The sequence below is a fragment of the Bos javanicus genome, chromosome 17 (genome assembly GCF_032452875.1).
Source record: "Bos javanicus breed banteng chromosome 17, ARS-OSU_banteng_1.0, whole genome shotgun sequence".
NCBI classification, from domain to species: domain Eukaryota; kingdom Metazoa; phylum Chordata; class Mammalia; order Artiodactyla; family Bovidae; genus Bos; species Bos javanicus.
In genome coordinates this window covers 32,826,536-32,852,407 of record NC_083884.1, presented here as the reverse complement: position 1 = coordinate 32,852,407, position 25,872 = coordinate 32,826,536, and positions in this window count along the sequence as shown.

The window sequence follows — 25,872 nt, the reverse complement described above, 5'->3', positions numbered from 1 at the left end:
CACTTTAAGACTTGAGAAGAAAAGAAAGAAAAATAGGCTTCCTAGAATAAAGTACAAGGAAATGAGTTTAGAGTTTTAGCTCTGTATATAAACAATACCAAACTAGACTCTCATAGGAAGGAGAGAATTTCAAAGTAGAATTAGTTATATCTACCTAAAATTTCTAGAAATTGGAACTATGAAAGGGTCAGCTCTATCTCTCAGCACATTACTATTTAATCACTTCATGGGTCAAAGCATCTTTCATATGCTGGTTGAAAAATAATTAGGTATATATTCACATATACTTCTGTATTTCATAACTCTATTAATACATACTTCTTTTAATATTATCTGTTTAAGAAAATATTGCTTTGCTGGCAGTCAAAAGAGTAATACTTTCTCCTTAAAAGGTCAGAGTTTAATACTGTTTTCCTCAAATATAAAATTGTTGGAATGTAAAGAACTTCTAAAGCTTTGGAAAAAGAAAATGCAGATAACTTTTTGAAACTGTTTTATCTCATTCAAATTCAAGCTCATGGTGCTGACATGATCTTCCTTCCTAGCTTTGATTCCAAGAGTTAATTTGAAATGATACAGGATAACCATCCAAATTGAAAGGTCTGAAACTATCAGTCTACTTTCCTGCAAAATAATGATAATCTGTGTCCACATTCTAAGGTACAGTCAAATAGTAAAGCATTATACTAAAGAGATTAAATAATTTTTGTCTCTCATATGAACTTATTATCCTAACAATACTGAGTTTTCTCCATACCTATGCTAATTACATATGGCTTTCAGGAAGATACATTTTGAAATAGTATGTGTTTTCTTTCACAGAAACTTTAAGTACATATCCTGATGAATATTACTGTACAATAATTATAAAATACATAATTTCCTTCAAGCTTCAAATTGTCTTTCTCTGTTTTCTATCTAAAAATATACTGATTTTTCTCAAAGTATATGAAAGAGAAGACATAATTAGCTTTAAAGAGGTGAAATTTATTCAGCCAAAGTTATAATAATAAAATGGATATACTGTTTGCTGTCAGTGTTAAAACCTTATTTTTTTTTAAAAAATTCAAAACTCATAGTATTATGACTGAAATAAAAAAATGAATTGATATATAATAATTTGTCTAGTTTCTTGGTATGATCTTAATTGTTTCACAATTTGAAGAAAATGTGGGGGAAGATAATTAAAGTGAATTTATTTTCAAGCAAATTTCTCAATACTTTTTTCATGTCTTTCACTGAATCTGTTCAAAACTATAATGCATAAATTTGTTCCAGACCTCAATTTATAAAGAAAACAACCAAGCTTTCTTTATAAAATGTAAAGTAGAAATTTTTACTTATTTGAGTAACAAAAGATAAAATATAGTATCTAAAACTTGGTTTTTTTAATTTAATAGATTCTAAGGAGTCTAAATGAAAACTGTAGCTAATTAATGTATTCTTCTTCTATTCAACACAAAATCTTCAGGATGTATTTGGGATTGGTAAGCACTAGAGATTTAGTTCTTTGATGTTACCAGATTTGCTAGATCTGAATGTTTGTGTCCCCCACCCAAATTCATACTGAACTCTTAATCTCCAAAGGCAATGATATTAGTAGGTGGGGTCTTTGAGAGGCTCCATCGTCAGGAATGGGATAAGTGCTCTTATAAAAGAGATACCATGGGGCTCCCAAACCCCTTTTGCGACGTGAATATATGAGCTGGGGCCTTCATCTATATCCATGTTGGTCTTCCAGCCTCCAGAACTGTGAGAAATAACTTTCTGTTGTTCATAAGACACCCAGTTGGTGGTACTTTGTTGCTGTAGCCTGAGCAGAATAAAACAGTTATAAATGAGGAAAAGTCATGCAATTATTTTTATGAGGTAAATAAAAATAATGATTTTAGATTCCTATAGATAGAAGAGATGATAAGAGTCTGCATGTGTGGGAGAATGCGTCTTCTAGAAGGGGGTGAGATTTTGTTGTTGTTGTTCGGTCACTAAGTCATGTCCAACTCTTTGTGACTCCATGGACTACAGCCCACCAGGCTCCTCTGTCCATGAAATTTCCTAGACAAAAATACTGGACTGAGTTGTCATTTCTTTCTCCAGGGAATCTCGCAGATGCAGGGATCAAACTTTTGTCTCCTGCACTGGCAGACAAATACTTTACTGCTGAGCCACCTGAGATGTCAAATGATCCTAAGAAATGAATGTTTTGTGGAGGGAAACAAAAAAAAAATGGCATTGAGCTATTTCAGGCAAGAATTAAATTTAGAATAGAAACAGTATGGATCGAGTAGGTAATGTGCTTCTGCTCACACTCAGATAGTCAAAATCATCTCATGGACTGCAGAATCAAAAAAAAAAAAAAAATCTGCAAAATATAGCTCATGGCTACATAGCTGTTTCCAGCAAAAATGACATAGTTTTGCAGAGACTATGGAAATTGCTGGACAGCAACAGAATAAGATCGTCCCTTTTTCTATTTGTTTGCTGCTGTGTGACATACCTCATAAAACACAGTGCCTTATAACTAGAAGTTGTAAGTATTGCTCATGGTACTGAGGTTCGACTTGGAGCAGATGGGTGGGTCTTATCAGAGTCTCTCAGGGATTACAGTCAGTTAGTGACTGGGGAAGAAATCATCTGAAGACTCAGCTGGGCTGAGTATCTACTCACTCACAGAGCTGAAGTTAATTCTTATTGCTATTTAGGAACTGAGTCCTGTCTACTGGGGTGCCTTTATTCAGCATTTCTGTGTGGCTTCAGCTTCTCAGAGCATGCTATCTAGGATCTAAAAGCAAATCTTTCATGGGATAGGCAGTATATACTGCCAGTGTCATAAGGCCTGAGACAAAAATCTAGCACAGTCTCATTTCTGTCTTACTCTGTTGGTTAAAGTACTCAGAGATAACTCCAGTAGTCAAAGGAATGGGAAGCAAGCCATATCTCTTGATGAAAGAAATCTCAAACAATGCTTGGCCATCTTTAAATCACCATAGTTCTGTCTCTAGTCATATATTATTTACATTCTGGCCTCCTTCCCCTAAAAATATACATTCACTCCATCCCAAGATCCTTAAAGTTTCATTCCAATACAGCATTATTAGCTCAAAGTTCTGGATCTTATCACCTAAGTTAGATCCAGATGTTATGATGCTCCTTAGGTATCTTTTTCTTGAGTATAGTTCTTCTCACTCTAAAATTGTGTGAACTCAATTGATATGTTTTCCACACCCTTTCTTCTCTTCTCAACAAAAACCCTATTCCATACTGATAAGAATGAGACAGGAAAACTACAATTGACATTCCTATTAAAAAAAAAACCCTTAGCACATGGCAGTCACTGCTTGATAGAAACTCTGAGATTCCACCTGGAAAATATTACCCAATCCTCAATTAGTTCTGAATACTTCTTCCTGAAAATTTTCTGTGGTTCTTGGTTCTATCCCATGGACTCATGGTTTTGCCCTCTGAATTATCCTTCTTGGCATATGTTTGCAACCATATGGCCTTCTATGGCTGTTTGGAAATTTAAGGGGGCATAAGATCTCTTTTCATTTTGTACTTTCTCCATTCCTTTTAGTCTAAGCTATTGTTGCTTCTGATGATATAATTCTCTTTAAAAACATTACAGGTTTTCAATGACTATTCTTAGGTCACTAGATTATATAACAGACCCTTTCAATCTTGTGAAAGACTGCATGTAAGGCATCTGTGAAATGATGTCTTTAGGATTCTTAGAAGCTTTCTGCTTTTAGAGGATTAATCAACTAATCCCTTTGGCTTTTGACTAGCTGGAAGCCTGTTGCACTACCACAGATCTTTCTGCGGTTGTTCAGTCACTAAGTCGTGTCCAACTCTTTGCAACCCCATGGCCTATAACATACCAGGCCCCTCTGCCCTTCACTGTTTCCTGGAGTTTGCTTAAATTCACGTCCACTGACTTGGTGATGCCATCCAACCTTCTCATCCTCTGTCACCCTTTTCTCCTCCTCTTTAGATCTCCCTGAGGTCTTAACAAAGAACTTTACAGTTCCATGCTGGATGTGATATTTATCCTGATGCCATTAATTTTTTTAAACTTAAAATTGTTTTGCTAGAAGAGAACATGGATAAGAAACAGATGACTTGTTTTCCAACCCAGAAAGAATTTGCTCCTTTATATTTCCTGTATACTATGCTCAAAAGCTGAGCAGGTCCTTCTCTAGTTCCTATCTGCCTTTCATATTTTCTCACAAGAACCAAGAGAAGTGAATTGGCACATTTTACCTTCTGCTTAAAAATCAGAGAGATCCATAAGTTAATTAGGTACCCTTTTTACTTTCCACATTAATGCCAGAGTTTCTGCTACACATTATGAGGATATCATTTTCTCTAACCACCAGCTACAAATTCCTCTCTGTCCTTTCAGCCCTCACCAATAATCTCACTGAGATACTTCCAGATTGTATTAAGAATCTCCTCTAGGCCCATCCAACTGTGCTTACCACCTAGTCCAAAAGTCAGTGCTATTTCCAAATTCCATCTTTTGTTGCTCAACAAATTACCTCCAAGAGGCTTGAAACTATAAGAATTTTATTTTATCTCGTGATTTTGTGGGGCAGAAATTCAAGTTGGGATCATCTGGCCAAATCTCCTGCTCCATGTGGTATTAATTGAGGCCACTCAATAGTAACCAGCTGGTGGATGGGCCAGTCTAGGGGGGACCAGAGCAGTTTCACTCACATGTCTGACACTTTGTCAAGGAGGACAGGAAAGATAGACTCAGCTTGGACTATTAATGACAGTAACTGCACATGGACCCCAAGCATGGTTGTCAAGATAATCAGACTTTTTATGTCGTAGATGAGGGCTCCTGGAGGAAAATTTCCAGAGGGAGACATGGAAGCTGCCAGTCTGTAAAGACCTGAGCCTGGACACTGGTATACTGTTATTTCATCATTTTTCACCGGTGAGAACCATCATAGAGCCTATCTAGATTAAAGGGGTGTGTGTGTGTTTGTGTGTGTGTGTGTGTGTGTGTGTGCATGTGTGTGTTGGGGTGGGAGGTTTGTAAAGGAATTAACACCCCTATTTAATCCATTATATACATATTTAGCAAATGATGCAGGAGAGATTTATACATGATATTAGGCTTTAAGGGAAGGAGTCTATATGGGAGGAGAGATTGACACTTAAGAATAAGAGGATAATGGATGGGACAAGATTGGAGGTGAAACCAGAGGAAATTTGATCACTAGTACAAGTATTGGGATTATTTTTGAAAGAAGAAGTCTTGTTCTTGGAGTCCAAAAGGATGTGGTAACTATTTTAATAATAAAATATTAAACGCTATTGATATTAATAAGTTTGAATTGGAGTATATGATGACTGAAAAACTATATATTCATTTTCTAATTCTTGGATCTTGTGAATGTTACTTTATGTGGCAAGAGAGTCTTGAAAGATGTGATTTAATTAAGGATTTTTGAGATAAGATTACCCTCAATTATCCAGGTGGGCCCTAAATGCAATAAAATGTATCCTTATAAAAGGGAGACACAGTGTGACTTTACTACACCCAGAAGAGCAGACAATATGAAGATGGAAGAGACAGATTTGAATATGCTGGCCTTGAAGACTGGATGGATGAAGCCACAAGTCAAGGAATGCAAATGGCCACCAGAAGCTGGAAGAGGCAAGGCGAGGCTTCTCTCATATAGCCTTCAAAGGAAATGCAGCCCTGCCAACACCTTGATGTTGATTCCCCGGTTCAGAACCCTGATAGGACAAATTTCTTTTGTCTTAAGACTCAAAGTGTTTGGTAATTTGTTACAAGTAACTGAGAGAACGGATTAGAATTATACAATTATATTTCAGCCCTCTAGTTCACGAAATCCCTTAGGTAGAGTCCTGCAGAGATCTTCATTTTAAACAATTCAGAGACAGCCTTAGAGTTTGCTTAAGAATGAAGCAGTGGCATCAAGTTAAAAAGCCAAGCTTTGGAGTCAGAAAGTGCTTTTCAGATCCTGATTCAGCTATTTATTCACCTATGATTCTAGACAAATGAATTGACCCTTCTAAATCCTGGGGCTATTTACCTTTTTTTTTTTTTTTTTTGGCTTTGGACCCCCTTCACCAGTTTCCCCACCAGGCCCCCTCCCCATATTACATATCTGGCAATCACAAATCTGTTCTCTGTATCTATGAGCTTGTTTTTGGTTTGGTTTTTAGATTCCACATGTAAGAGAGATCATATGGTATTTGTCTTTCTCTGTTTGACTATTTCACTTATCATAATGAATTTGAGGTTCATCCATATTGTCTCAAATGGCAAGATTTCATTATTTATTCTGGCTGAATAAAATTCCATTGTTTTATATATACATATATATATATATATATATACACACACACACACATATATATATAATATATACACACATATATATATCCCCACTGTATACAATTGGCTCCTTTATCATAAATTAATTGACTATATATTATGCATGGGTTTATTTCTGGGCTCTCTATTCTGTGATTCTAGACAAATTAATTAACCTTTACAAATTTTAGGTTTTTTAATTGTAAAATGGGAAGAAAATAATACTCATTTTACAGTGTTACTGGGAAGGTAAAAATACAATATATAATATAGCAGCAAGCATAGTGGCAAACCTTTTAAAAAACAACTGAATATGTTGTGTGTGTGAGAGAGAGAAAGAGAAAGACAGAGAGTGAGAGAGAGATGTGTGTGTATTTTGGAAGAAGGGAAACATACAAATTAGAGGCAGTGTGCAGAACACCATGGCTGATTTGGGGCTTTGGAATCAAATCCTCTATGTTCATTTTCTGGGATTACTGCTTTATGGATTAATAACATTGGACAAATTATTTTGCTTCTCCATTCTTTAGTTTTATTCTTTGAAAAATGGTGATAATTATAAAACCTATTTCATGGAATTGTTTTGTTGATAAAGCAGTATATAATTATAACCCATTTATAAAGTGCTTGGAACTTTGTACAGACCTAAATTATATATCAACAATTTACTTCAGCATAAAGAAGTTCTAAATGTTGCTTATGCTCAGTCGCTCAGTCATGTCCAACTCTTTGCAACCTCATGGACTATAACTGGCCAGGCTCCTCTGTCTATGGGATTTCCCAGGCAAGAATAGTGGAGTGGGTTGCCATTTCCTTCTCTGAAACACTGTTTAATAATTTTGAGGATTCTCTTTCTCCATTCCAGAATTTTTAATTTTAATGTTCTCATATCTATATGTTAATTTAATTATTCTGGATCACATGCTACTTTAGGAATATTACCCAAGCCTGGGAATATGAGGAGTCTTATAATTTTATGAGCTGACTAAAGCAATTGACGGAGAAAGAAATGGCAACCCACTCCAGTGTTCTTGCCTGGAGAATCCCAGGGACGGGGGAGCCTGGTGGGCTGCCATCTATGGGATTGCACAGAGTTGGACACGACTGAAGCGACTTAGCAGCAGCAGCAGAAAGTAATCGATAGTACTAATGTGGAATATTAATTCACTATTTTGACATTTGTACAGTGGGAAAAGGTCTTCATCAAAATTTAAATTACCTTTATGGATTCTGTGAGCTGAGAGATAAACCTTTTGCAAGGGTTAGGATTTGTGGTGAATTCTTCTGAAACCTATAGAATGAAATATAAAATTATCCTCACCACTAAGGATAATCATTCTTTTTTTATCTTCAGTCATACTCATTATGATTGAATGATCAGGAAATCTTGAAATACTATATGGCTTTTCTTATATATTTTTTCTTTTAAATACCTAACCTATAAATGGATATATTGTGATAATTTTATCACAACTATTAGCACATAATTTAAAATACCTGTATTACATATGATACATGTATTTCTCCTTAATGAAAACAATGAAACTTCAGATGTTGAAAGAACCATGAATTAAAACAAACAAACAAGCAAAAAGTGCTACATCTACATCTGCAAAATTCTAGCCTATAGTTTCCATACTTCCCTGCTCTCTATGATCACTTTTATTTATTTTTTTATTGAATTATGGTTGATTTACAATGTTACATTAGTTACAGGTGTACAACATGGGGAGCACTTTTATTCTGAGCACAGGGTTACTCCACTCCAATGTAGAAGAAACTCGGAGAAAATTATCTACATCACACAGGAAATTTATATCTCTCATTTCAGGAAAAGGACAAGGAATGAGGGAAAATAATCTTATAGAATAGGGAGAAAGAAGAGTTAGATTTGAAATTTTGGTGGTAACATAGATAAAAATAATTTAATAAGACAAAGAGGGCAAAATCCTTGGAGTAGACTTGGTTATTATAAATACTGCAGTTTATTGATGGTGAAAGGCACAGGGCAGTCTTCTAAGCTATGGGGCCTCCCACTGCCAGGGGGAGATGGAAGAAGTTTGTCTAAGAAGGAAACTGGGCTGCGAGAGCCACACAGGAAGCCAGGGCAGTGTGGGTGGGTTGGGGTATAACACAGCTTCCCTTTCAAATATCTTGATAAAAGGAAGGATTAAATAAAAGATTTGAAAGCTTCAGGGATCCGATGATGAAGAGCAAGGGTAAAAAGGCCAGAAATGCATGCCTTGTATCCCTTAACTCCTTTGAGTTATAGTGAAGATATGATTTGTTAAATAAACACAAAATTGCATAGAGCAAAGTAAGCTTTAGTGTTCACTGTGAAGTGTAACAATCACTTAAGCACAGTTCTCTGACGAGGAGGGGACAAATGGAGCAGTACACAGGAAACCACCAAAAGCTGGTCCCTTAATTTGCCCACTTCCTCGGTTAAAAGACCAAAAAAGCACAGAGGGGTGCTTGGTCCCAACATTCTACACTGATAAATGCAAAATGCTGGAAGCATTTTTAAAGAACAAGATTATGGGAGTGTGAAAAATCCCACTCTCTTGATTGAAAATGGAAATGAAGTAGTGTCACCAGCTTTGAAAAATTAAGACTTCCTCCCCTAGTTTCCCACTCTATAACCAGTGTGCTGTTTGCATGCATCATCTTTTCCAAGCAAAAGAAAGCCTCACAAGTCGTATGTGTGTGACCAGAAGAGATTAACCTGGCAGTTTATCAAGAGCTCATAATACCACTCAGTACTTTTTTCTTTTTTAGTTTATTTTTTCCTTTATGAAGTGGCAAGTTTGCTTTTACAGTTATAAGTTAATGCCAAGTTTGATACTTTTGAGATAAACAGATATTCAATTTCAAGAACTTTATAATTCCAATTATTTCCGTTTTTTTTTTACATTGTGAGCAGCAGTTGATTATTTTTCAGAGCACAAATTTTATTTTACATGCTTATGTACATATTCAGAGACTTTATTCAGTCAATAAAAGATAATTTATAAGCACATGCTAGATGCTAAATGGACTTCCTAGGTGGCACAGTGGAAGAATCTGCCTGCTAATGTAGGAGACCCAAGAGATGCAGGTTTGATCCCTGGGTCAGGAAGATCACCTGAAGAAGAAAATGGCAACCCACTCCAGTATTCTTGCCTGGAGAATCCCATGGACAGAGGGGCTGGGCAGGCTACATAATCCATAGGGTTGCAAAGAGTCAGGCATGACTGAGCAGGCATGCAGAGAAAGATGCTATATACTCAGCTAGGCTTGAGAGTTACTTTAAGATATACATATTTCCCTGCCTTACAGGTTCTATATTCTAGTGGGGGAGAGAGACAAAGAAATAAATGGATATATCAGTGAAATAATCAAAATTGTGATTACTTTGATGAAAGAAAGAAGGAAGTTGTGATGAGAAAATAAAGTTTGAGTTTGGGTAGTTACTTAGATAATGTGATCAAGAAACATGTCTCTGAAGAAGTGATGTTTATACTGGGACTTGAAGGAAGAGAAAGAAACAAATGTGATAAAAGCTTGGTAAGAGCTCAATGAGATGGGACAAATAGACAAAGGAGACCTAAGGAAAAGGTTTTCTTTAACAAGCTTGTGGTGGCAAAATCAGAAGACAAAATCCCTGTCCCCTGTTTATACAACTGAACACTAATCTAGGTACCCCTTGGGCTCCCCAGGCGGTGCTAGTGGTCAAGAACCCACCTGCCAATGCAGAAGACATAAGAGATGTGGGTTTGATCCTTGAATCAGAAAAATCCCCTGGAGGAGGGCATGGCAACCCACTCCAGTATCCTTGCCTGGAGAATCTCATGGACAGAGGAGCCTAGAGGGCTACAGTCCATAGGGTTGCACAGAGTCAGACACAACTGAAGCAACAGCATGCACACTGGGTACTGATGGGAATGGAATTTTCAGATGTAATGAAAGTTCCAAGTCATTTAATCTTTTTTTTGTTTTTAATAGGAGTATAGTTGCTTTATGATGTTGTGTTAGTTTCTGCTCCACAACAAAGTGAATCAGCTATATGTGTACATATATCCCCTCTCTCTTGAGCCTTGCCCCCCACCCCCATCCCTCTAGGTCATTACAGAGCACCAAACTGAGCTCAAAATATGGGCAGTCTAGGAGAGCCCTTTCAAAGCTGAAGGTTTTCTCTGGTTGGTGGCAGAAGTCAGAGGGATGAGACTGCTGGTCTTGAGAAAAGAAGCACAAAAGTAAGTTCTGAACTGCTGGTGAAGAAGGGAGGGCTCTAGAATTGTGAGCAAACTTTCATCCACAGCAAGCAAGGATACAGGGTGGCTCCTCCCTAAAATCACTAGGGAGTGAATTCAGCCAGCCATAAGTGAGCCTGGGAAAGGACCAATAGCCTCAGGTGAGGATCGCAGTCCTGGTGGCCCCCTTGATGTCAGCCTATGAGACCTGAGCAGAGCACCCAGCTAAACTGTATCTGGACTCCTGACCAAAGGAAAATGTGAGATAAATGCAACTGCTCTAAGCCACTCAGTTGCGGTCATTTATCACATTTCAGTATATTTATTTCAGTCATTTATCAGATTTCAGTATAGTCAACACTTTAGAACTAACTACCAGTGTACAGGAAATACATGGAATGGGAAATAACAACAGGCTAAACACCAGGGGGACACATTCAGCCAAGTGCAGAATGTTGAAAATCTCCAGGTCAAATGATGCAGTTACAAAACCAAAACTTATCATCAAAACTGGTTTCAGAGATACACCAAACAATTAAAAAATGGACTTTGCTACATACTAAGTCGCTTCAGTCATGTCCAACTCTGCGATCCTATGGACTGTAGCCTGCCAAGCTCCTCTGTCCATGGGATTCTCCAGGCAAGAATACTGGAGTGGGTTGCCATGCCCTCCTCCAGGGGATCTTCCAAACCCAGAGCTAAACCTGTTTCTCTTTCATCTCCTGCATTGGCAGGCAGGTTCTTTAACACTAGCACCACCTGAAAAACCCCAAACTGAGATTCTAATTAAAAAATTACTACTCTAGAAAGATATTTTTGACATGGTTGTGAAAAATTAAAAACAGAATATCATATGATAATATTGAGGGCCAATCTTAATTTTAATGGTTAATATCTGCAGCCATTGAATTAGAAGACAGTTGCTTCTTGTTAGGAAAGTGATGACAAAGCCAGACAGCGTGTTGAAAAACAGAGACATTCCTCTACTAACAAAGATCCATTCAGTCAAGACTATGGTCTTCCAATGGTCACGTGTGGCTGTGAGAGCTGGACTGTAAAGAAGGCAGAATGCCAAAGAATTGATGCCTTCAAACTGTGGTGCTGGAGAAGACTCCTGAAAGTCCCTTGGACAGCAAGGAGATCAAACCAGTCAATCTAAAGGGAGATCAACCCTGAATATTCACTGGAAGGACTGATGCTGAAGTTGAAGTTACAGTATTTTGGGCATCTGACACAAACAGATGACTCATTGGAAAAGTCCCTCATGCTGAGAAAGATTGAGGGCAGAAGAGGGTGTCAGAGGCTGGTTGGCATCACTGATGCAATGAACATGAACTTGGGCAAACTCCAGGAGATAGTGAGGGACAGGGAGGCCTGGTGTGCTGCAGTCCATGGGGTTGCAAAGAGCCAGGCACAACTGGGTGACTGAACAATAACAACATAATCTTAAAAATATCATATCCATTAAAGATCCTTGTTGATGTTTTTACAATTAAAATGGTATCATACCAGATCTATTCACTTTATAAAGTTCATCAAACAACACATTGAGGAAAGGTATTCCACAGATTATTGACAGACGGTTTTAGGAAACTTAAAGTAGTCACGCTTGTGTAATACTTGAGAATGGTTGTAGATTAGTATGGATGTTCATTTCAAGTCTGCATCAGTTCAGTTCAGTTCAGTCGCTCAGTCATGTCCGACTCTTTGTGACCCCATGAATCACAGCACACCAGGCCTCCCTGTCCATCACCAACTCCTGCAGTTCACTCAAACTCATTTCCATTGAGTCGGTGATGCCATCCAGCCAGCTCATCCTCTGTTGTCCCCTTCTCCTCCTGCCCCCAATCCCTCCCAACATCAGGGTCTTTTCCAATGAGTCAACTCTTCGCATGATGTGGCCAAAGTACTGGAGTTTCAGCTTTAGCATCATTCCTTCCAATGAACACCCAGGACTGATCTCCTTTAGGATGGACTGGTTGGATCTCCTTGCAGTCCAAGGGACTCTCAAGAGTCTTCTCCAGCACCACAGTTCAAAACCATCAATTCTTCGGCACTCAGCCTTCTTCATAGTCCAACTCTCACATCCATACATGACCACTGGAAAAACCATAGCCTTGACTAGATGAACCTTTGTTGGCAAAGTAATGTCTCTGCTTTTGAATATGCTATCTAGGTTGGTCATAACTTTCCTTCCAAGGAGTAAGCGTCTTTTAATTTCATGACTGCAATCACCATCTGTAGTGATTTTGGAGTCCCCCAAAATAAAATCTGACACTGTTTCCACTGTTTCCCCATAATGAAGTTCTAAATATTGAAGAAGTTTGGGTTTCAGAGCATATAGGAAATTCTGAATGTTTGGGAAATGCCCATTATTATTTCTATTGCCTTATAAGGACTTCTCCCTCTGGCAAATGAACTGGCTCTTTCAGGAGTTAAAAAAAAAAGAAAAAACAAAAAACAATTTTAGCTGAATTTTTCTAAAAGCTCATCTGCTCTCCATAATATTTGGCTTTTGTTTCTGTCTTATATCCTGAAGTTAGGCATTAGTCAAGTTTTTATCTTTCCTTTTTTGCTATCTAAATTAGCTCCCTCATAGAACCATGCAATGCCAAAAGTTTTAGTTTTCAAAAGTGAATTGCAGAACCAATACAATATTGTAAAGTAATTAGCCTCCAATTAAAACAAATAAATTTAAATTTTAAAAAAGTGAATTTTAAAGAATTATGTTTCCTCCAGAATCTGCTCTACCCTGACTCCATCTTTCCCACGTCTCAGGCAAGAAAACTCAGAGAAATGAAAGAATCCTGTCTTTGCTTACATGTTCCCACATGTAATTTACTGTCAGATATTACAGATATTAATTCCAGTGTTTCTCACATATATTACATCTGTGTTATTGTGCCTGTCAACCACCTCTTTTAGATAGATGATTATTTACTGCAAAAAATGACTAACTGGTCTCTCTTCTACTTTCTCCCAATTTTAATTTATGTTATTCAAATCTTATAGATTAATCTTTTTTTAAGGAAATTTTATAGCTCTCTGTTCGAAACGACCTAACAGCTGGCCAATTTTATTGATTTAAACACAAACCCACTAACTCTGACTTTTAAGGAGTGTACAATTATTTTCCTGTTATAATATAAAGACTATACAGACATTTACATAAACTTTTAAATTATATAATAATAATAGTAGTAGTAATAGTGGTAGCAATTAACAGTAGCAACTCACTATACTCACCTTCATTTCTAGTATTTTGAGTTCAAACAATCCAGCTATAATATTCCAAAACTGCCTTCTACTTTTAATCAACCATCAAAGTATCCCATCAGTTTTCAGTTAACTGCCTCGTCCTTTGGGGTAAAGTATGGTAGTGTCCTTAGAGCATCCTCTCCTTTCTTTCAGATCTTCCTATTTTTGCCAATAATAGCCCTGGAGGCACTTTCTCTGAAGTCTTATAAGCCCTGATCACAGTTTTAAAACTACTTGTAACATTATGATCCTGTCTCTTCTAGTCATATTACCTATCTAGACTACATACTTCTTCAGGGTAAAGATTGTGTCTCATTTTTTGTATTATCTTAATATAAAATAGAGTAGTATGTTGCACATAACAGTTGATAAATATTATTCAATAATTATTTTAAAATAATATTTAATAAATATATGCCAACAAAGATCAGTATAGTCAAAGCTATGGTGTTTCCAGTAGTTATGTACAGATGTGAGAGTTGGACCATAAAGAAAGCTGAGTGCTGAAGAATTGATGATTTCGAACTGTGGTGCTGGAGAAGACTCTTGAGAAGCCCTTGGACAGCAAGGAGATCAAACCAGTTGATCTGAAAGGAAATCAACCTTGAATATTCATTGGAAGGAGTGATGCTGAAGCTTCAATAATTTGGCCACCTGATGTGAAGAGCCAACTCATTGGAAAAGACCCTGATGCTAGGAAAGATTGAAGACAGAAGGAAAAGAGGGCATCAGAGAATGAGATAGTTTGATGGCATCACCGATTCAATGGACATGAACTTGGGCAAACTCTGGGATATCCTGGGATATCTGGGACAGGGAGACCTGGCGGGCTGAAGTCCATGGGGTCACAAAGAGTTGGACACAACTTAGCAACTGACCAACAACAACTATGTATGCATAATTTGTCATACTACCATCTTATTTTATAGCAACTTTGCTTGGTTGAAACATGCACTGACAAGTGAAAGGGCAGAGCATAGCTACAGAAACCACTCCTTTGATGAAACTCCGTAATTTCTTCACATTGATATGCATTTAAAAGGTCTGGAAATGCACCTTCTACAGATGTATAGATTTTATGGCAGCCTCTTTCTTCCAGATTACTTATAAAAATCTCTTATAAAACCAGATTCAGTATCCAATGTAGGAGATATTTGAGGACTATACATCAAAACATGTTCTTGTTTATTTCTATTCTTTGTTTTCTTACAGTTTAGATAATTTCCCATCCATGAAAAAGATCTTTTTACTCATAGTTTCACAGAACTTGATTATATGTTAGGTTTATAAAAATCTAGGTTTAATAAGCTTATGGCTAAGATTTAACATTCTATTTTTATCCCCCCACACTTAAAATCTTTGCCTTAGTGTATGACCAAGTCTCTAGCTTTTTTATAAGATTATAAACTAAAAGTAAAACTTCATGAGCAAAGTGATAGTTTACCTTATATTTACCACATGTATGCTTCATTTATCATTTGTGATTATTAATTAATCTTTCAATGTTTGTTCTTTTTGTTGATATTAGCAATGCATTGTTAAAACAAAATACTGTCTTTTAAAGAGCAATTATTTATATTGTTATGCCTTCACAATTAATGCATGTCTCATAAGCAAAATATTTACACATAATGTATAAAACCAAGAACTTTCATTTTTAGTATCATCCACATTATAGAAGCCTGTTATACAACATGACACAGTAAATGTATGTTTGCAAAGTGAAGATCTGCCAAATATTTATGTCACATTATACAGGGTTATCTCATTGTGTAATGGAAAAACCCTGTCACAGCGCATAACACCAGAGCTAATTTCAAGTTGCTGTGAGAACCTAACTTCTGAATCTTCTGATTTATGTAGGCTTCAACATCTCAGCTTAACGCTGATATAACTTTGTTACATTTAGACTTACATGCATGTGATCTGTTAATGGCAGTATGTGCATATGAATACATAGGTGTGTGCTCACATCTACAGGAGCCTTCAAATACACACACAGTCCTGCACAGCCACGGAAATCCATGTGTGGATTATCACAAGCAATTGCAGGGGAGGTAGTCTGGTAAGAGTCCTCGGGTCCTAAGGTGGGTATTAAAGCTAAAATAACATGAGTCAAACAGAAGAATAGTCTCGTAGGCTGTTTTTACATATGGAACAGATTAATTTTAGTAAGTTGGCAACAAATGTATTCTTGCAATCAACTGTCAATCTACTAAATTTTTATTAGCTTCATTAGAATTTGGCTTCAATTAGGACCCTCTGAGGGGAACACAGCCATAGGCCCCCAAAACTCAATTTTCTATCAAATATTTCAATATGTTCTGAAATTTAAACTAAAAACTGTATTTCATTGGTTGAATATGTCCCTGAATTAGAAACGTCTAACTTGTGAATCAGAGCCACATGCCGTGTTCTCCATCCAGTCACCAGCAAAAGAGCAATAGAGCCTTACAAACTTATATTAAATAAGTTTTCTTTGGGCAAATTTGTCATCGTTTAAATTCCTATTCCTATATGCCAATATGAACATGGCCTAGTATGGAAAAGAACTATAGTGGTATTTAGATTTTTATTTTTAATTGATTTGCTTATAGGTTTGATTTTAAATGATTTGCTTATGGAACAAAATCAGGGTTGTTACTCTGAAAAAAGTAATAATGTTTGACTAATTTCTAAAGGAAATGAAATTTGAGTTAGAATGAAGCAGACCAAAGACCAGATTTTTCATAAGGCCTTTGTTTATACAATTTATTTCAACAAACATTTCCTGAGATTCTACTGTGGGTTAGACTGCCCAAATGGTGTCAGATCCAGGAGAGTCCTATAGAAGAGAAGGGAAGAAAGGAGAGCCAGTTCTGAGGTAGGAATGGCCACAAAAATGACATACACTGGAGACTATGAAGTTCTGATCCTAAAAATCACTAGAACAATGATTCTTAAATTTTGATGTATTATAGAACTATGTGAGAGACTTAAGCAGGCACAGAAGTCTGTGCCTCTTGAAGAAGCCTGTGCCTCTGTGTTCTTAATTGGCTCTCCAAACAATTCATTACACAACTTTGAAGAACCAGTGCCTCTGAATGTCTGAGCTAGACAGGAAGAGGAAAAACACCAACACAATTCCAAGAAGCAACTGGACTTTGAGCCAGTAGCAATATAGACAGCTCTTTTGACATGGAGGTTAGTGAAAATTCAGAGGGAGTAATGTCTGGAAAACCAGTCCTAACAAATGGGGAATATTAGAATGGAGCCATGACCAAAAAGTCCATCAAAGATGAGCAATATGAGGGAGAAGTATTCAAAAAAGAGAGGGATACAAATGCTGAAGATAAAGGGGATACGAGTGTGTCATTGTTTAAGAGACAACACAAAGAAAGAAGGTTGGTTTTTACAAGAGCTGGTTAGTGATGCAGCGAGAAGACTTACAACAGATAAAAGTTTGAAGGATCCTATCCTATCAAGTTAGTGAGAATATTTTACTATGCATGTTATACCACATCCAAAATTTACTGAAAGGAAAGGCAGTCTAAATAAATATTAGTTTATTTCCTAATTTGCAAACGATTGAAATTCATACTTTTTATCGCAACTGTATTTTTGCAGTCATCATCTGAGATGGTTCTTCAGATCATTAATTTGTATGGATGTCAGGCGTGTAAACTTCATAAAATAAGTAAGGGAAGGGAGTATTGGTTAGAATTTTTACTCTTCTATTAAATACATATAATGAGGGGAAAAATACACTTCCTCTTCTTCATGATGGATATCCTTTCATGGCCTTTGATTATCAAGTCTGATCTAAGCATTTTATTTGCTGAGAAAAGTAGAATGGTCTCACATGGGAAGGGGGGGTGGTCAATGATCAGCTTGGCATTCCAAAATGACTTTCTAGAGCCTACAAAATGAAAATAGTTTCCAGGTTTCATTGAAAAGATAATGGATTTAAAAAAAATATTACTTGCGTTCTATTTAACATATCAAAAGCTGGGGAAGGAGCCTACTATATGAGAGAGAAATCAGCTTTTGATATGAAGGAATATGAAAATCCCAAATGTCCAGTCGAAGGGAATTATAGGGAAGGAAATGAGACCACAAATGGAAGCAGGGGCAGAGAGAGGATACGTACATGAACCATGAAACTGGACTCCTATGTGCCTCATTTGCTGTCTAGAATCCTAGAGTTGGACCTGGGAAAGGCCAAGGGGTGAGTCAAAAGCAAGGTTTCCCATTTGGGACTCTGGGGGGGAATCAGCCTTGCAGGATTCTGTGTTTATTAACTGGTATAGGAAAATCTGAGTAAAATTAATATTTGACATGGTTGAACAGATGGAGAACATATGATTATTTCCTAACTTCCCCCTCCAATCCCTGTATGTACACACACTCTTGAGTGGCATGGAAATGTCAGAAAGTCCATACATGTCTTGGAGAAATAGCTGACAGGGCTGGGCTGATGAGCCTACCAGGAGGACAGAGCATCTGGAGTGAAATGATCCTGCAGTGAAGCAGAAGTAGAGAAGAATCACGCCCAAACCTGAGGAATGGGAGGTAATTCCACCCAGATTAAGATGCAGCAAATTCAATATGGATAACTACTGAGTTCTAGCAATCCATAAATGGAGATAAATTCATTCATTAAATATTTATTGGCTACCCACTATATGGGCTTCCCTGGTGGCTCCGATAGTAAAGAATCCATCTGCAATAAGGGAGACCTGGGTTCAATCCCTGGGTTGAAAAGATCCCCTGGAGGAGGGCAAGGCAACCCACTCCAGTATTCTTACCTGGTGAATGCCACTGGACAGAGGAGCCTGTGGGCTACAGTCCATAGGGTCACAAAGAGTTGGCTATGACTAAGTAACTAAGCACAGCACAGCTGACCCACTATATAGCACTTGTGTCTGAAAAATTAGGGCTAGACAGTAAACTAATCCATCTTCCCATAACTGGAGCTTATATTCTGGTGGTAGGAAACAGATAATTTTTAAAAATAAATTAATTTATTTAATTGGAGGCTAATTGCTTTACAGCTTTATAGTGGTTTTTGCCGTACATTGACATGAATCAGCCATGGGTGTACATGTGTCCCCCATCCTGAACCCCACTCCTAACTCCCTCCCCACCCCATCCCTCAGCATTGTCCCAGTGCTCTGGCTTTGAGTGCCCTGTTTCATGCATTGAACTTGGACTGCTGATCTATTTCATATAGGGTAATATACATGTTTAAATGCTATTTGCTCAAATCATCCCACACCCTCTCCCACAGAGTCCAAAAGTCTGTTTTTTACATCTGTATCTCTTTTGCTGTCTCACATATAGGGTCATCGTTACCGTTTTTCTAAATTCCATATATATGTGTTACTATACTGTATTGGTGTTTTTATTTTTTTTTTCTGACTTACTTCACTCTGTATGATAGGCTCCAGTTTCATTTACCTCATTAGAACTGATTCAAATGTGTTCTTTTCAATAGCTAATATTCCATTGTGTGTATGTATCACAGCTTTCTTATCCATTCATTTGCCAATGGACATCTAGGTTGCTTCCATGTCCTAAATATTGTAAACAGTGCTGTGATGAACATTGGGGTACATGTGTCTCTTTCAATCCTGGGGTACAGATAATTTTTGACATAGTAACTTGGAGAGATTATGACATGAATGTTTTTCTGTAAAAGACTGGGTACAAGTAGGGAAGTAAGAGTCTCACTATATGTTTACTATTTTCTATCAATAGTTATATATCCTTATAACAATAAGAAGCAAGCTAACAGTTACATGGAGATATTTCTTTAAAGTTCAAAGGATCCAGAATATATATAAAAACATACTGTCATAGATCTGAGAGCCTAATTATTCATAGACAGACAAAGTAAAGTAGACCTGTCCCCCCAATCCATTCAGTTACCATTTGAAAAAGAGCACAGAGGAGAGGAAATTTAAGACTGAATGTATTGTGCAAACTCAGTCACTCAGTCATGTCCAGCTATTTGCAACCCTATGTACTGTAGCCCACCAGGCTCCTCTGTCCATGTGGATTCTCCACTCCAGGCAAGAATACTGGAATGGGTTGCCATGCCCTCCTCCAGGGGATATTCTGAATCAGGGATCGAACCTATGTCTCCTGCACTGCAGGCAGATTCTTTACCACTGAGCCCCTGGGGAAGCCCAGAAGATTGAATACACATCCCCTAAACTCAAACTATTTTAGGATCTGAATAATTTGTTGGAGTAGTCTGAATTTACCTTCTGTGTCTCAATAGGAGTTTGTATTAAAGCACTATATTACATTGTGCAAAAGAAAATTCAGCTTCTATATTTTCTATATCAAATTCCATATTTCTTTCACATTTCCACTTCCATGAATAGTGGGTAAAAAAAAAAAAACCTGACTTTCTCCCTACTTATCAAATGTTCTTATGTTATTTTAACTGCTTTGTGTTAATGAGTTAAAGCTCACATTTTTACTTTTACCACATAAAAAATACAAAATGACAATAAGATCTAATAGTACTTTCCTTGTTTGTCAGTGCATGAATTTACACTGATCATAATGACAAGAAGGAGAATGAATAGAGGAGGAAAAATAGGAATAAAAAATAAAATAGGATGGTAGTTTTCTTGGAATAAACTATTTTCATTTTTAACTCATATAATTTGTTTATTGATTAACACTTACTGAGAATGAACTGTTTACCACTATAGTTCCAGGGGATTAAATATGGTGACGGATAACTTAGAGAAATTTTCTGCTTTCAGGGCATTTAATATTTTGTCAGTTAAACAGATTATAAGTAACTAAGTAAATAAATAAGGATGCAAATAAAACATTATAATGTCAGTGATAATTGCTATGAGAATAGAGTTTAGTAAGAGGATAGAAACGGTAAGGCAGGATGCAAATTCTATTTTATTTTTGAAATTTTATTTCATTTATTTTTTCATTAACTTTTGAAAATTCTTTTCAAATTCTTTCCCATTTAGGTTATTATAGAAGATTAAGTAGAGTTCCCTGAAAATTCTTTTAAATAAGAGAGAAAAGGCTTTTCTGAGATAGTGGCATCTGTGAAAAAATATCAAATACTAGACTTTACTTCTATTATAGGTCCATGGCTTTATTTTTGTTACAAATTTATGGATAGATAGAGATAGGTAGATAGAGATATAAAAAATCTAGATGAAGAAATGTGTTAGTCACACTGGTTCTTGTCTTTCAAAGTATTAGGCCATAAAAATGTATGTCCTCAAAATTGTGACATTTTTATTTTATGACATGCTTTCAGTTTCTAGTTCTACTAGTAAAGAGCCTGGAAGGTACTACACAGTCCTAACAACTAGTAAAAAAGTGAATTTACTCAATTATATATGCGTGTGTATCATATATACAGCTATGCTTCTGTACATGAGTGAAGCTTCCCAGGTGGCGCTAGTGGTAAATAGCCGGCCTGCCAGTACAGGAGATGTTAAGAGAAGTGGGCTCAATCCTTGGGTCGGAAAGATCCCCTGGAGGAGGAAATGGCAAGCCATTCCAGTATTCTTGCCTGGAGCACCCCATGGACAAAGGAGCCTGGCAGGCTACATACAGTTCTTGGGGTCACAAAGAGTCAGACTCGACTGAGCATACCCACATATGAGTAAAATGAATGACAGCAAAGATACCAGGGCTGGGAGGGAGGAATAATGATTAGTGTTATAAGGTACTCCTGGGAAGTACTATGGTGTTATTTAGAAGCGGACTCAGATCAGTGTAAATGTGTATTGCAAACTCCGGGGCAACTACTACAAACAGTTTTGTGTGTGTGTGTTTTTTTTTTTTCTTTAAAGTACAGCTGATATGTTAAGACAATGGAGACAACAGAAACATGAAATTCTCATTTAAAACCATAAAAAACAGATAAAGAATGGAAGACAAAAATAAAAAGTAGAACAAATAACAAGAGCAACAAATAGAAAATAATAATGAATATAGTAACTATTAATCTAATTATATTGGAGGAGGCAATGGCACCCCACTCCAGTACTCTTGCCTGGAAAATCCCATGGATGGAGGAGCCTGGTAGGCTGCAGTCCATGGGGTCGCGAAGAGTCGGATACGACTGAGCGACTTGACTTTCACTTTTCACTTTCATGCATTGGAGAAGGAAATGGCAACCCACTCCAGTGTTCTTGCCTGGAGAATCCGAGGGAGGTGGGAGCCTGGTGGGCTGCCGTCCATTGGGTCGCACAGAGTCAGACACGACTAAAGCGACTTAGCAGCAGCAGCAGCAATCTAATTATGTTAATAATCACTTTGAACCTCAATGGTATAAATGCACCAATTAAAAGGCAGAGATTGACACAGTGGTCAAAAACAAGGCACAACTATATGTTGTCTACATAAAGGCCACTTTAAATATTAGGGCATATACATCTAATACATTAAAAGTAAATGGATAGAAATTGTTTAAGTGAAGTAAGTTTTGTTAACCTTTAAAAACCTCTCTTATATGAAGTCATAATATATTTTCCTGCTAATTGGTTTAAGATCTGTTCTTTGAACTGACAAATAATCAATAAAATTATATTTCTACAAAAAAGTAAGTGGATAGAGGAGAATATACCATGCTCAGTTCAGTTCAGTCGCTCAGTCGTGTCCGACTCTTTGCGACCCATGAATCACAGCACGCCAGGCCTCCCTGTTCATCACCAACTCCCGGAGTTTACTAAAACTCATGTTCATCGAGTCAATGATGCCATCCAGCCATCTCATCCTCTGTCGTCCCCTTCTCCTCCTGCCCCCAATCCCTCCCAGCATCAGAGGCTTTTCCAATGAGTCAACTCTTCGCATGAGGTGGCCAAAGTACTGGAGTTTCAGCTTCAGCATCATTCCTTCCAATAAACACCCAGGACTGATCTTCTTTAGGATGGACTGGTTGGATCTCCTTGCAGTCCAAAGGACTCTCAAGAGTCTTCTCCAACACCACAGTTCAAAAGCATCAATTCTTCGGCGCTTAGCCTTCTTCACAGTCCAGCTCTAACATCCATACCTGACCACTGGAAAAACCATAGCCTTGGCTAGACGAACCTTTGTTGGCAAAGTAATGTCTCTGCTTTTGAATATGCTATCTAGGTTGGTCATAACTTTCCTTCCAAGAAGTAAGTGTCTTTTAATTTCATGGCTGCAGTCACCATCTGTAGTGATTTTGGAGCCCCAAAAAATAAAGTCTGACACTGTTTTCACTGTTTCCCCATCTATTTGCCATGAAGTGATGGGACCAGATACCATGATCCTAGTTTTCTGAATGTTGAGCTTTAAGCCAACTTTTTCACTCTACTTTTTCACTTTCATCAAGAGGCTTTTTAGTTCCTCTCCACTTTCTGCCATAAGGGTGGTGTCATCTGCATATCTGAGGTTATTGATATTTCTCCCGGCAATCTTGATTCCTGTGCTTCTTCCAGCCCAGTGTTTCTCATGATGTACTCTGCATAGAAGTGAAATACACCATGCTAACACTAATAAAAAAAAAAAAAGAAGAGCAAAATTAACTGTGGACAGAGCTGATTTCAAACTAAGGAAAATTATAAGGGATTAAAAAAAAAAAGAGCAGTGCATAATGATAAAGGGTGTGATTCACCACCTATTAGGAAGACGTAATAACCCTTAATGTGTATGTACTTAACAAGAGAGCCTCAAACTACCTGTGGCAAAAAAACTGATAGACCTAAGAGGAGAAATAGATGAATTTGCTATCATAGTTAGAGACTTCAGCACCAGTCTTTCAGAAATGGATATAATCAGCAAGCAGAAAATTAGGAAGGATATAGCTGGACATAACAACACTATCAATCAGCTGTAGAATTAACATCTATGAAATACATCATCCAACAGCAAATTACAGATTTTTCTCAAGAGGCCATGAAATATTGGCTTAGATAGGCCACATCTGGGGACAGAAAACACACTCTAACAAGTTGAAAACAATAAAAATTAGACAATTTCTGCTCTCAGATCACAATGTAATTAAACTAGAAATCAATCACCAACAGATAACTGGGAAATCCCAAAATATGTGGAAAATAAGCAACACACTTCTAAGAAGAAGTTTCAAGAAAAATGTAAATATATTTTGAACTAAATAAAAACACAACATCAAAATTTGTGGAATTCAATGATAGCAGTGCTTAGGGGGAAATCTGTGCCACTGAATGCATCCCCCCTTTGTGAGTGATGTGTTCCTCCTGGATCCCCTGGCAGATGCCTGATACTGAGTATAGTACCAACTACATGCTATATCTTTTATACACATGCATACCTATGACAAAAATTAATTTAGAATTTGGGTACAATAAGAGATTAACAACAACTAATAATAACATAGAACAATGATAATAACATACTCTGACAAAAGTCATGTGAATATGGCCTCTCTCTCTTTCTCTGTTAAAATATCTTAGTGAATGGAAACACAGCTATAGCAAATGGACTTGGGGACATAGTGCGGGAAGGAGGGGAGAGGACGAACTGAGAAAGTAGCACTGACATATATACAGTACAATGTATAAAACAGACGGCTAGTGGGAAGCTGCCGTGTAACACAAGGAGCCCAGCCTGGTATCTGTGAAGACCTGGAGGGATGGGGTTGGGGAGAGGAGGCTCGGAAAGAAGGGGACACTGTCTGTATAATTATGGCTGATTTGTGCTGATTAACAACAGAAAACCAACACAACATTGTTAAGCAATTATCCGACAATTAAAAAAATTCTTATTGTACAAATTTAATACTTCTTCCATTTTAACTAAGCATTTACCATACGCTGTTTGTAACTTTTGCAGTTTGAGGTGTAACATCAAAACCAGCACACATTTCTTTTTCCTTATTCACAACTTCATGGTCAGAAGATAAAGACTCTCAGTAAAATAGGAATTGGGGAAATCTTTATCAGCTTAATAAAGACTGCTTCTGCTGCTACTGCTGCTAAGTCGCTTCAATTGTGTCCAACTTTGTGCGACCCCATAGACGGCAGCCCATTAGGCTCTTTTGTCCCTGGGATTCTCCAGGCAAGAATACTGGAGTGGGTGCCATTTCCTTCTCCAATGCATGAAAGTAAAAAGACTACTAAATACAAAAACCCTACAGCTAACATCATATTTAGTGGTGAGAAACTTGAAACTTTCACATTAAGTTCAGGGGCAAGGCAAGCATTGTGTATTTTCACCACTCATTTTCAACACAGTACTGATGGATATATGTCATTATATATTTGTCCAAACCCACAGAATTTACTGAAAATAAATCCTAAAGTAAACTAAAGACTTTGGGTGACTATTATGTATCAATGTAGGTTCATCTTTGACAACAAATGTACCGTTGTGGTGAGTGATGTTGATCATGGGGGAGGCTATGAATGTACAAGACAGGGGCCATATAGGAAATCTCTGTACCTTCCTCTAAATGTTGTTGCTCTAAAAAAACCAAGCATTGTAAAACAACAACAACAACAACAAATTCTTCAGTGGTCATAACTGGAATAAAATTGTTGTATTGGTGATTTTTATTTTTCAAAAATCAGTTTTTTTTTCCCCTTTGGTCATTGAAAGATTGACTTGTTTAGAAATAGGACGAATGTCAGATGTTTGAATTCCAAAAAAATAGATGTTGTAAATTAATATAGGTATATTTTCATTTAAAATAACTGGATTATTACTCATTAATTTAATTTGAAACACTGAAATTATTGAATTTATAAAAACTAAGTTTTATTCATGACCTTTTTGTTTATATTTAGTGTATCTGCCTATGTTTGGGAAACACAATGATGTTTCTTTCATTGAAGACTTTTTATTTTTCTCCAAGAGTACATCATGCAAAATGCCAGGCTGGATGACCCACAAGCTGGAATTAAGATTGCTGGGAGAAATATAAACAACCTCAGATATGCAAATGATATCACTTTAATGGAAGAAAGCAAAGAGGAACTAAAGAGCCTCTTGATGAAGGTAAAAGAGGAGAATGAAAAAGCTGGCTTAAAACTCAGCATTCAGAAA